Source organism: Cryptomeria japonica, chromosome 10 (genome assembly GCF_030272615.1).
Source record: "Cryptomeria japonica chromosome 10, Sugi_1.0, whole genome shotgun sequence".
Classification (NCBI taxonomy): Eukaryota; Viridiplantae; Streptophyta; class Pinopsida; order Cupressales; family Cupressaceae; genus Cryptomeria; species Cryptomeria japonica.
The window spans coordinates 783,187,416-783,201,448 of record NC_081414.1 but is presented as its reverse complement, the minus strand read 5'-3'; positions in this window follow the sequence as shown (position 1 = coordinate 783,201,448).

Genomic DNA, 14,033 nt, shown 5'->3' with positions numbered 1-14,033 from the left:
CCTCACCCTCTGATAATCAAAATTCTTTGGATGAGTCTAAAGCTCCTGAAGAAGATCCTTCTTGACTTGAGTCTACACATGAAAAGGCTTTTGATCCTGAGAAGGTTCTCGCAGAAGACGATTGGGGATCTCTTAACTTTAATCCCACCTTTGTAGGTGAGTATAGGGTTCCTCCTAGAGGGCTTAAAGTTAAAAAGAAGGAAGAAACTAGAGATCAATCAGTCTTACTTGAACCTATGAGCAATAATTTTGTGGCCGCTTCTCAAACTTCTTCTCCTCACACCTCTAATTATGAAGAGTTTGATTCTTTGTCTTATGAAAAACCACCTTCTCTTCCTGAAATGGCTGATCATTATGGTCGTGGTTTTCGCATCTTTGCTAAGCATGGGTATCATGGAAATGGTTGTGGTGCTCATGAACAAGGGATAAAAGTTCCTCTAGAGACTAATTTTCACAATTATGCCTTTGGACTTGGCTATAATCCCTGCAAACGTACCAAAGCATCTAAAAGACCATCTCTCAATGTGAATGCTATATTTAGTAGTGATGATGATCTCACTTCAACTAAGTCATCTTCTACTTCTATCAACTCTCATTCCCCTCATAAGGAAATCTTGGCGATGAACAAATCCCTTTATGACTCCCCTCAAATTTCTAGATCCACTTATGAATCTTTATCTCCTATTCATCATAAAGTCCTTTCCTCCAGGGATAAGGCTCTAATAAATTACACTCATCCCTCTTCCAAGATTTATTGTGACTTTTCTTCTTCAATTTTTATCATTTTATACATGTTTCTGATCTCACTTATAGTTGAGCATTTAGCATGTCATATTCAAATACCTCATTCAGTCTATCATGTCTTTAAATAACATTAATGGCTATTATGTTGCTCATCATTATGTGACATTGGTAGCTCATTTACTGGGGGCTCATTGTCATTCATGATGGTACAATTTCAAGTGCAATCATATTTTTGAAGCAACATAATAGCCTAATTTTCTATGTTATCTCTTGTTCCTATGGGGACAAGAGTGATTTCATACATCTCTTCTTTTTCTTATGTCTAAATCTCTCCCTAGAAGATTGTGTAAGTCCTTCTCATTGAGGCAATGATCTTTCCTTATTTTTATCTAAGGATCCACTTTTTCCTATTTCGTGGATGGTGTGAACTTTATTACTTGATGTTATTCCATGTATGCATTTGTTGTTGTTTGTTCAAGGATTCTCTCTTACAAGAGGTGTAAGTCCTTGACTACAACCTCTTTTGCACTTGGTAAAATACATCCATAATGAATTCACTCTCCCAATTGGGTTAAAAAGAGCGTCATCCTTCATTAAGAATCACTTTCACCTCGCAAAAGAAGGAAGTATTGCATTCTTATTCTCTTCTTTGTCTTATTCTAGAAGATGTTATATTTGTCTAAGACAATTCCTCTTGGGGATAGGTGTCTTTTGTACAAAGATCTCTTCTCCTCTAAGGATCTCCTTTACACATACTACAAGATATCCCTTTTCAAACTATCTTATCCTTGCTTAAAGAGTGCAAAACTCTCTTTCTTGGATCTATGACATTGTTGCATTTTTTGGGGTATCTTCTTTTGTGATGAAGGTAGGTATCCTTGTTCTACTTTGCTTATGACATAAACATTACACTTTTTGAGCAATGGGTCATTCTCGAAACCAGAGCATAGACTCTTAGAGCGAGATGTCTCCATTTTTCTTTTATGCAAGGTGATTATTCTCGGAACCAGAGCACAGACTCTTAGAGCGAGATGTCACGCTTTTGTACTATACATATATAGGTTGTAGCATACTCGGGCATAGACTCCTATGAGATGCTTCTAACCTCACTTACACACACATGCATGAGGTTGAGTGGAACTAGCAGCATAAGGCTAGACTTTCTCACTCTCCTCCCTTACATGGATCACCTAGACAAGATCTAGGGGTGAGAAGTCCATGTTTTCTCTCTCACTATTCTTCTCATGGATCACCAATGTGTGTATTCATGCTTTTTTTCCTTTCTTTCTCTTTGCATTTTGTTTCCATTTACATCCTTCATCTTGTGTTAGAGAACTCCCAAATCCTCACACTCTTTGTTGGAATTGAGATTTAGTCCTCTTTCTTACCAAATGATTCTCCATTAGTTTTTGATCTCATATCAAATCTTCTTGTGAGCATTTGTCATCAATATTCTTTAACAATTCGAAGTGGTAAACATGATACCCTGTTTCAACTCACTAAAATTAGCAAGCCGAAACAGGGGGGGGCATATAGCTACCCTCGAATTTTCATCACCTTCCTTAGTAAGCATTAGGTGATTTTGTGATCTAACGTGTGTTTTGTAGGGTGCGGTTCCTAACTGTGTACTGCAGATACCGCTGGGGGCTTCGTTCGACAGACTTATGGATATATACTTTTTCAAATAATGTTTACTTTTCTGTACTTTAGCTTGCCTATGCACGTAGTGTTCATATGACCGCTAAAGTGGGGGCTAAATGTAGCGTCGTAAATTGTACGCACTTGCTAGGGTGGTACAATTTCACACCTAGTTTAGCACCCGCCTTGGCGCATTTTGCATTTTGCATCACATTTCCCCTTTAGCACTTAATTAATCAAATTAATTAGGTCTAAGGTCCTATTTTATCATCTCCTATATCATAAAGTTGGGCCCTTTCATTAAAGTGTGCCCTTTTCATTTTATTCCTCCAATACATCATTTAATCAAAAACCCTGATTAGGTCCTATTTCGAACTTGGGGGCTTGATTTCGAGGGTCAAAACATCTCGAAATCACCCATAACTTCGGGATTCTCTCTAAAATCATCATATCCGATGGCCCTGAAAATTTGGTGAAAAGTTGTCAGGACCGTGGCGCCCAGAGTGCACATGGTCCCGGACATTTTTCCCGAAATTTTAGGAGCACGATCCAATCATAAAATAAAGCTTAACCCCAAGAAATTGGAGGGATATTCAATCTCTAGGTCGGCCAAAAGACGAAATTATGATCTAGGGTTTCCTACATAAGAGCTCTCTTTCTTCATTTGAAAGGATCTGATTTTTGATTTTGAGGACCTCATATGCAGCGAAAGAGCAGATCTTTGAAGACTTCAACAACATTCAACATCCATCTATCAAGCATTCATCAATTTCAATCATTCATTTAGGGCTTGGAAGACATTGAAGAACAATAGGAGATTACCGACTGAAGATTGGCTTGTACTCCTCCCTTGAGGGTTGGGTATGATTTCATGTTGTTTTCATGCCTTTGCATAAGCTTCAATATATCACTTTTTCATGCTTTAGATCATTTTGCATCTTGATTTGGAGCATTTACATTATCATTTACAAGCAATTAGGGTTTACTTTCTAGGTTGCTCTAGTTTGCTTTCTTGCATTTTAGGACCTTGCACACACACTAGGTCTGCACACACAATACATTTTACAATACAACTTGGCTATTCGTGGAGGTGGAAATCACCGAAGCGGGGGTTTGACTAAGGAAAAACCCTATATAGCCACCCAAACACCTTTTCAGATATAAGTGCAGGTTTCGAGACTTGGACGACGCCGCAAGTTACAGATCCAGAAGAAGCAGACGGAAACCAAACAACACACCAAGTTTCAGAGCAAAAGACCAAGACAGGGGCGTGGGCCACCCTGGTCCTGCCAGGACAGGGGTGCTGGGTGCCCTGGTCCCTGGGACAGGGGCACTGGGCGCCCTGGTCCTTTTGACAGACAACATTTTCAACATTTTTGACAGCTTTTCCAGAGTGCAAAACAGCAGTTTTCAGAGGAGTTTCAGGGGCAGAATCAGGACAGTGGCGCCTGTGCTCCCGTCCCGAACATTTTCAGTCAGATTTTAACTCCGGGTATGCATTTTTATTCTTGTCTTATCCTTTTGTTTACAGCTTTCCATTATTTAAGTTCAATTCTACAATCTTGCTATTAGTTCGTACTTGCACTTTGGGGTTAGGGATTGAACTTGCATCATTTTATCTTTCAATTGCAACAAAGGAATAGAAATCCTAATAGGTAGCCCATGGCTCTCTCTTTCACAAAAAGAAGTAGCCAATTGTGTGATACCTCTAGGCTCTTTCGTATTCCACAAATGTGTGATTGAATGTGAGATTAGGGCATGCTTACTTAGTGTCATTTTTTCCCCCACACACATGCATACCTTAGTGTTAAGCCTTGCAACATTCATGCATTTGAACTACAACATTTTGCGGCCTTCTCATTGAAAAACTCTTCAAATTATACCTCTTATAGAAGAAGTCCCTCCAAAAAGAATGGATGACCAATTTAAGGACAAATAGGATGGAGACGGAAACCACCCCACATCATGACATGAAAGGACATATGGAAGTCATTCATTAACTCTTGAAATAAACACGCAAGTATTTATTTTCACTACTGTGATGCCTTTTATCATTTATCAATAAAATAGAGGCCAATAGGATGATTACAAAATATAGTGTTGTAAATTGTTAACTTTAATTATTGCATACTAGGTTTGGACCATTTTGGTTGATGTGTGATTGCGCCTAGTTTTGAGACTATTTTCATAAAAATGGTTCATCCCCCCATTCCCAATATTTTTCATGGATCATTTTTCTAGGTCTTAGGTCATGCAAACCCCTATCTAGACAAGAAGAAGTCAACTTTTAAAGAAGACAAGATAGCTTTGCAAATATATGGAATTTATCTTTCTTCACTGGCCTTCCTTAAAAATTTATTTCAAAAAGGTGTAAGATGCATATAAATACCTTTCAAGTCCTAGCAAGTTAAAATAGGAATCCTCACAGTCCGACAATAAATTCAATCACAAATCTACATTTAAGTTGAAAGCATGCACTAACTATAAAGTGGAAAATTGGATCCTAGTGACTCCCCACCTAGGAGAGAGAAAAGAAGCCACTAGGATGATTTTCACTTAAGAAGAACTTTACATTCAAAAGAGGGACTTGAATCCACTAGATCCAAATCTGAGGGAAACAAGGATGTGAATTCTGAGTGGATTGCAAGTGGTTGAAGTGTGATTTACCCTCTTTTGTAAATGAGAAAGTTGACTTGTTGACTGTATGGAAAAGGGAGAAGAAATGAGTGAAATGAGGAGCTACCAGTTCAAGATCACGTTGTAACTTAAAATCTTAGCTAATTAAATTGACATGGATCTTCCCTGCAAATTTGGACAAAAGTCGTTGGGACTGTGGCGGGAATGTACATGGTCCACCACAAAATCTGCGAAATGAAATGGGTTCTTCCATCTCTACAAATGAAGCCCAAACCTGCAATTACAGTTGTGCACCTGCAACCTACACACAGAAAGAGAAGAAAAGGGGGTTGTGGATAGGGGTTTGCCTAAGTCAAACCCCGGTTGAGTAATCAAACTTGAAAGAAAGTAATTGCAAATGCTTGAATGTAAGCAATGGAAATGTATACCTTGTAGATCTGGAACTTGTTGATGATGATTGCTTTGCTACTTGAATGTAACAACAAATGTTGTATGAAATGGCATGTAACATGACAAAACTCTAACATACACACATGCTTGCAAATGAATATCGTATGTTGCTCCAATGGATGAATGAAGAAGACTTGAATGCTTGAATGCTTGATGATGACCTTGAAATCTTGTATCTTCTCCTTATGCTCTCTATCAGTCTTTTCATTGCCCATCTATCCTTGAATGAGGGTATTGAATTCCCTTTTATACATGCCTCAAGGATTAATTTTAAATCACTGACGACTGACAAAGAGGAATTGCAAACCCCAAAGACAAATAATGCATAGGAGACCGGGCAGACTGAACATAGGGCCACCCTAGGAGGTGGAGATAGGGGCACCATGCCCCTATCCTACCTTATTTTGGGGTTTGGACAGGGTCTAAAGAAGAAACAAGACATGAAGGGGGAAGAGTGAAGGGTTGGAAATGTGGAAATATGTCTCGATTAGGGAAGGAGATGTCGTCGCCAAGGTGAGGACCCCAAATATGGTTAAAATTGTAGGGGTCACAATTTTATGACACTACATTTAGCCCCCACTTTAGTGGGAGTATGGCTTATGCCACTACTACTGGTAAAGTAGAAGAAAGAGAGATGAAGATGAGAGACGTGGAGCAATACCACAAAGAGTATAAGACACCACTAATATTTGAGGAGAAAAAAGCCTCCAATCTTAGGGTCTTAACTCATGCCAACATATGTAAGAACACACAAAACAAAAAGGCACAAGACACACAAAAAGAAAGACAAAGCACAAAAAGACACACAACAAGAACAAGACACAAGATGAAAAACTAACTAGCTGAAGAGTTCTCAAGCTCAGATGTCTAAACAACTAATCAGGACACAAAGACCAATGCCATCACATAAACATGAGCGACCACATACAAGAGCAAACCTGACATCATGCATGAACTATCAATAGTAAAAATATGAGTTCATGAGAGGAAGAAGAGAGAGAACATGAATACACACTTTGGTGATCCATGAGAAGAAAAGGGAAGAAGAAAGAAACCATAGACATCTCACCCCTAAAAATAGGTGATCCATGGAGAGGACATGGAAAATCTCATCCCTAGAGCTTTCCTAGGTGATCCATGTAAAGAGAGAGAGTGAGAACACCGTTAGTTCCACTCAACCTCATGCACGTGTGTGCAAGTGAGGTTCAAAGTTCCTCATAGGAGTCTATGCCCGAGTATGGTACAAATTGTATAGAATGTATTGTACATGTGTCAAGAATAATCACCCCGCATAACAGAAAAGTGGCGTCATCTTGCTCTAAGAGACCATTCTTTGGTACCGAGAATGACCCACTGTACAAGAGAAACATGACGACATCTTTCTCTAAGAGGTTTCTCTCTAGTTCCAAGAATGTCTCACTGTATAAGAGAAGAAAAATTGAAGACATCTCGCTCCAAGAGACCGTTCTTTGGTTTTGAGAATGACCCACTATACAAAAAGGGATGACATCTTTCTCTAAGAGGTTTCCCTCTAGTTCCAAGAATATCCCACTGTTCAATACATGAGAGAAGTATGATACAAAGGAGCAATGTGGGTGCCCCCCCTTAAGATGTCAATAGATGCTAATGTTGATATCTTAAGGAAAGTAGAATAAGGATACCTAGCTTCATCACAAAGAAAATATCCGCTATGCAACAATGTTATAAATCTAAGCAAGAGAGGGAATACTCTTCAAGCAAGGATAAGATAGTTGAAAAGGGATTTCTTACTGTAAGTGTAAAGGTGATCCTTGGAGGAGAAGAGATCTTTGTTCAAAAGACATCTACACCCAAGAGGAGTTGTCTTAGACAAATATAACATCTTCTAGAACAATAAATGGAAAGAACAAGAATGCAGTCCTTCCTCCTATTTCTAGGTGAAAGGGATTCTTGATGAGGGATGACTCACATTTTAGCCCCAAGAGGGATGGTTGGATTTATTATAGATGTACATAACCAGGTGTAAAAGAGGTCGTAGTCAAGGATTGAAACTTCTTGTATAAGAGAGAATGCTTTAGCAAATAACCAACAATTTAGCACAAGGAATGAGATCAAGTAATAGAACTCACACCATCCACTTAATAGGGCAAAGTGGATCCCTAGAGAAAGAGAAAGAGAAGGATCATTACCCCCCAGGCTAATGGGACAATGAGAAAAGCTTACAGAATCTACTAGAGAGAGATTAAACATAAGCAAATGTGCAATGAACTTACATGACCACATGCAAGAAAAGACATTAGTAAATGTGAAATACCCATATCAAGAAGTGGTAATCTTCAAAAAGAAGAGAGAATAAGAATCATATATTACCTAAGGGGGATTAATCATAAAATCATACCATTGTAAGAAATGATAATCACATATGAAAAATGCAACCCCTAAAGGAAATAATGATGCAAGGGAAAGGAACAAAAATCCTTGCCCCCCAAGTGAGGAGATCAAGGAGAAATATTACAAATTTTTTGATGGTGATTAGTTTCAGGTGATATGATGTCCTAGTGGAGAAAATCCTCTCAAGGAAAGGATACATACCTCCCAAGAGATCATTCCTTGCCAAGGGGCATATCTTACTTGTGAATAATCAAAACCATAGAAGAGGTAAGATTTCCAGGAGAATGAATGAAAGAGAACAAGTGCAATACTCATTGAATATTCTCCTGTCCAAGCAAAGAGGAAAACCAAAGAACAATTATATTCTCACATAGGATTAGTCCTATGAAAGAAAAGAGATCTAATAATGAATAATGTACCAAGATAGAGATAAATGTTGTAGTGTCATAAAATTGCAACCCTAGCAATTTTTGAATTTATTAGGGTCCTCACGCGTGTAAACTCAAATCCTCTAGCCTGATCGGAGACCGAAGATTACTCGGCTTGCAAAAATAGCTTCTTGCTTGGCCTCTACATCACCTGACCACATTTTGCCCTTGAGAAAGCAGTAGGATAGGGGTGTGGCACCACTAACCCCCCTTGGTTAGGGGCGTGGCACCCCTCTCCATATCCTATTTTATGGCAGGACCCTTCCTAGAGCATGCATTCTGGGTTGTGCATCGGGCGGGAAACTCCCCTGATGTCAGCCCATGATGAAATTCAAATCCACTAACATGTATTTAAGGGGAATTCATCCTCCAATTTGCATAATTTCAATAAGTTGAAGTTGGATAAGATTGGAGTATGCGGAAGCGATCAAGCATTCAAAGGAATTCAAGCATTCTTTTCCAGCATTCAGCATTCTCAAGTCTCCCTTCAAGGCTAGGTGTTGCATTCAAGTCAAGGATTTAACCATTGAAGAGGAGATTGATTTCAACATATAATTCCACACAAGCATTTCTATCAACATTGCTACTACAACCTCCCTTGAGGTGATTTATAATTTAGTCTTTCATTTGCATCTACTTGCAAGTACTTTCTTTCATTACTTGGTTAATTCCAAAACTAGGGTTTGAACTAAAGGCAAAACCCCAATCCCAACCCATTTTCCTCTTTAATTTGTGTGTAGGTTTCAGGTGTGCAGCTATAATTTCAGATTTGGGCTTCATTTGCAAAGGTGGAAAAACCCTTTTTGTTTCCCAGATTTTTTGAAGGATTGTGTACTTTCCTGCCACGGTCTGGGCAACTTTTCATTAAATTCGCAAGGCAATTTCGTCTCAACATTTCACTACCAGATCCAGGTGCATAGCTTCCTCCCATATTCCAATATTAAGTTATAATCAATTCTTTGTCACTTTTGGACTACATAATTCAATCAATTCCTTTCGAAATCAAACAAGTAAGAGGGGATCAACTTAGAATTCCCAATTCATTCAAAATAAAATCTACCATCTTTGCATGGAGATATTGAATCTAGTGAATTATCTTCTCCCCCTTCCTAATGTAATGGTGAAAAGTGCTTGAAGGATAATCAATAGTGAAACTCCAAACTCTCTTTTAGGGAAAGGGTAGTTTTCTTCTTGATCTATTAGTCACCATTTTCCCACCAATACATTTTGGTGAACCCGATGTCTTGCATGCTTTCCTTTGAACAAAATTGCATTATTTTCATTTACAAGTTTTTAATTTCTGCAAACTTAGTGGTTAAATCATCCAAAACCCTTGTTTTTAAAATTAAAATTGAACTTGTGATTTGTAAAAAATTGCTTGTGGTTATCTTAGATCTGAAAATTGTTCTGATTGTCAAGTTCAATTTCCTCACTGTCTTGTTCAATTTGCAGTTAAAATTTACAAAATTAAGAGGTTACTTGTTTAAACCTTACTTTTCAAAAATCATCTTGAACTTTTGCAAAAAATTGGATTTCCATTTAATTTTCAGATTTCTAATTGTTCTCAGATTTGTCTTCAATCCTACAATTTAAATTTTCAATTTTCCCCCTTTTTCCTAAAATTCAAATTTCAAAATTAAGTGGTTAGGTCATCAAACCCTAATTATTATAATCAATTGGATTTTGTGTGAATTTCAAATCAATTTCATTTACATTCTGATTTCTAAACATTTTCCAAGGTGTCCCCATCCATTAGGTTTGACCCTTTTCAAAATTCCAATTCAATTCCTCTTTTTGTTCAAAACCCTAATAGGGTCTTATTTTCACATTTGCGCCTTCATTTTGCCCATCTAGAGATCGTAAAATTCGCCAATTTTTTGGAGTTAGCTTTAAAATCATCGTAATATCCATCCCTAAAAATTTCAAAAAATGTTGGTTAGACCATGTGCATTCTTGCCACAGTCCTCGACTTTTTTCTTGAAATTTTGGGAGACTGTTATGACTGTATTTAATAGCCTAAATCTGGAAGATTGGCTGATTTTATCAATTTTTTATCCCTCTAGAATTGGAAATACCTTCAAAATTCAACATTTCAAATTTCAAGAAATTTTTTAAAATTAAAAGGTTTATTATAGTCTGCCCTGATTTTAAAATTAAGTGGTATTCCCTTGGCCCTAATTTTAAAATTCCAATTTCCTTTCATTTTTGGAAATTGTGTCATCCCCTTCCTCCAACAAAGTTCAATTGTGTAATCATATTTTTCTTAAATTTCACATTACTCAATTTTGTAAGCTTTGTTCTACAAATCAAAATTCAAATTTTCCCTCTAGTGCATGAGTTTTACCACTATTAGTCCTACCTATCCTATCCTCGTTAGATGAAGCTTTAGAATTAAGGCTTCCCAAGGTTTAATTACCAAGGAGATGGATCCTAATCTGGGTGACTTCTTTAATCAGGATCATGCTAATTCTTCCCATCCTAATCATGTGCCTATTCACCCCATTGATGGATCCCATGATGAAGAAGAAGCTTTAACTAGGGTTTCTTTAGAACAACTTTCTACATTAGAAAATCAATTGGATATCTTTCAACAATGGATGTCCCAAGTATACCCTAATAGTGAAGCTCTTCCATTAATTGAAGGTCTTAAACACATGCTTCAAAATAATACTTGAATGGAATTGATATATTGCCTAGCATTGCATATATTGTTGATTCTAATGTCATGCCTATGAAAAGTTGTGCCAAAACCCTGGGTTACTCACAACCTTCAACACAAGTCAATTCTTCTATTCCTTTGACTACTCCTATGACTCGTATTCCTACTTTCACATCTAACATCATGGCTACTTCAACTCAAAATGTCATTCCTACAACCATAGGTCATGGGGGAAATCCCTCTTCTTCATTTAATCCTCCATTGTTACCTATGGCTTCCATAAGTATTCCTATTATTCCTCAACCAATCAGTGTGACACAAGGGGGAAATTCCTTTAACAACTCTATTCCTCCTTTAAGTGTCCCTTTTCCTACCTAATCATCACCTATGCTTACTTATCATAATGTCCCACCATGTTATTCAAAGTCCATGCCTTCTTTCAACAACATCACACCAACTTCTCAATCACCTATATCTAACATCAATTCTTCTATCGAAATGACAATTAGCAATCTTGCTCGAACTGTGTCTTCCTTACAACAATAAATTGCTTCCATGAGTCAATCCAAGTTTAGTGTGCCCAACTTTGATGTTGCGAGCCCACTTTCTTTGATATTGTTAAAGTCATGCCACCTAAAGCTGTTGAGATCCCTCAATTATAACTATATAATGGAAAACGTGATCCTCTTATGCATGTTAAAATATTTCAAACCTTGTGTATTGATTTTTCTTATGATCAATGATTGCTGGCAAAATTCTTTACAGGAACACTAAGAGATAAGGCCTTACAATGATATTTCTCTTTGCCTTCTTATTCTATCACTTCCTTTGAACAACTAGCATGCTCTTTCATCCAACAATTCCAAAACAACATTGGTCCTAAAATCACTTTGACTGATTTAATGCATTGTGAACAAGGCGTTAAAGAAAAAGTGATAGATTTCATTGGTAGATATAAGCATTTGTGTGCTCAAATTTCTTTTCATGTGACTAATAATGATATTCAAAGAATTTTCATTTCCAATTTACAAAAAGATATTAGGGAAAAGGTTCTTTTGTCTGAATTTACTTCCTTTCCATAGTTGTGCGCAACACTCCACAATTATCAACTGGTTGTGAGTCGAATGGAGCAACCCACTTCTATGGCTCCGAGTGATTAGGGGGAGAGTATTCAACATCCATTTGCAAAGTTCAAACCAACAAAAATCTTTATCAAGTTCAATGATCCAATCAACAACAACCATGTGAATGCTACAACAAGCGTGCCTTCTATTTCTAATTTTCTCCAAAGAGAAAGGCAGTTTACTCCTTTGAATTAATCTTTACATAGTATTATGTCTTAGTTGTTGCACAGAAATGTTATCAAAGTTCATCCTATAAAACAAATTGATCCTTCCAAACTTGCATCTCCTTATTTTGATAACAATTCTTTTTGCCAATTTCATTGTCAACCTGGTCATGATACTGAGAAATATTTTGTATTGAAAAATAAGGTTCAGGACTTGATTGATAATAATACTATATCTGTGGCAGGTGTGAATGACAAAGGGAATAAATCAGTTGCTCCTCCTAATCAAAATCTTAAGATTTTCACTAATCCCTTGCCATCTCATACCTCTAACATTATTGAGATTGTGCCTAATTCTCTAACTTCTAAACAATTCACCTCTATGGCTCCAAACTTGGTGAATATGGTAGAAGCACAAGATACGCCTAAGGATCCTTGTATTACATTTGACCCTAGTGAGACCATTAGAGCACCCGATGGCCCTTTATACCTAGTTGCAAAGGTTAAGGATATCCCTTGTTGTGGTGCTCTGATTGATCTCTCTTGCATGGTTAATACCATAACTGAAGAGTTTCTTTTCACTTTATGATTTCATAAGCCAATATATGAGACTTTTAATATGGTTGTAAAGTTATTTAATGGATTCTCTTGTCCTACCATTGGCTCTATCACACTTCCTGTTGAAGTCCATACTAAATCCATGGATGTTGACTTTGATATCATACCTTCTTCTCAGCAATTCCGTGTGAAGTTGGGCTATCCTTGGCTATCTTCCATGAAGGCTATTTCTTCTCAAATCCACAAGTGTCTTAAATTTCCCCACAATGGAGAAATCATAACCGTGAACCATAGCTTATTTCATCTGTCTCAAAGAAGACCTGATGTTCCTATTGATCTCTTTTGGCCTAAACAATTTCAATCTCTTCCATCAAGGAGTGATGCTGTTTCTCAATCTTATCAAAAATGGAAGAACGATATGATCTTATCCTTAAGTCAACCTAGATCGCCAACACTTGGCATTCCTATTATTCTTCAAGATGAGGTTCTTCGCCTCTCAGATAGAACTAATCTCCCTCCTAAGAAAGATCATCAACCTACTCCTATGGACATGACTTTACCTTCTCTTAAGGAGAACAACAATATTCCTCCTAAGGTTAGACCTATACCTCCTCCTCATGATGGACTTGGTCTCCTTCCTACACCAAATATTCCTCCTTTCTATGGTGTTGTTCCTCCTCCTTCCTCCTATTGAGAGAAGAGGCCTGCTTCCCCTCTTGTTCAACTAAGACTCGACAGAATAATTGTGCGAGAGAACGCCATTGAAGATGTCATGTTTGAGCTTGGGAAGTTATCCCTCAAAATACTCAATCTCCTCAAACTCCAATAGTTGACATGATTCCCTTTTCTCCTAAGCCAAATGTTCAACCAACATCTCCAAATCATAAGTTGCATAAAACATGTGATGGTTTTACTCCTATTTGTGTTCTTGTTCCTCTTGCTTTAAAACTTGATGAAGAAATGGGTGAAAATATTATTCATAATGGCAATACAACTCCTAATGCTTTTGATAGTAAGTATGAGTTTGTTGATGTGGAAAAACATTTATCGGATGAGTTGTCACAAACCCTAATCCTAGCTCTTAGAATCGACCAAAGTGACTTACAACATGAGCATAGCCCTTGTTTGGATCTTGTGATAGCTCCATCTGCTATGCTCTATGTCGCTCCTATTGCATGTTTCTCACCTTCTCGAAATAGTGATCAGTAAGGTCGGGAGGCAGATATCATGCTAGATTAGCAGTATTAGCACTGCAGATATT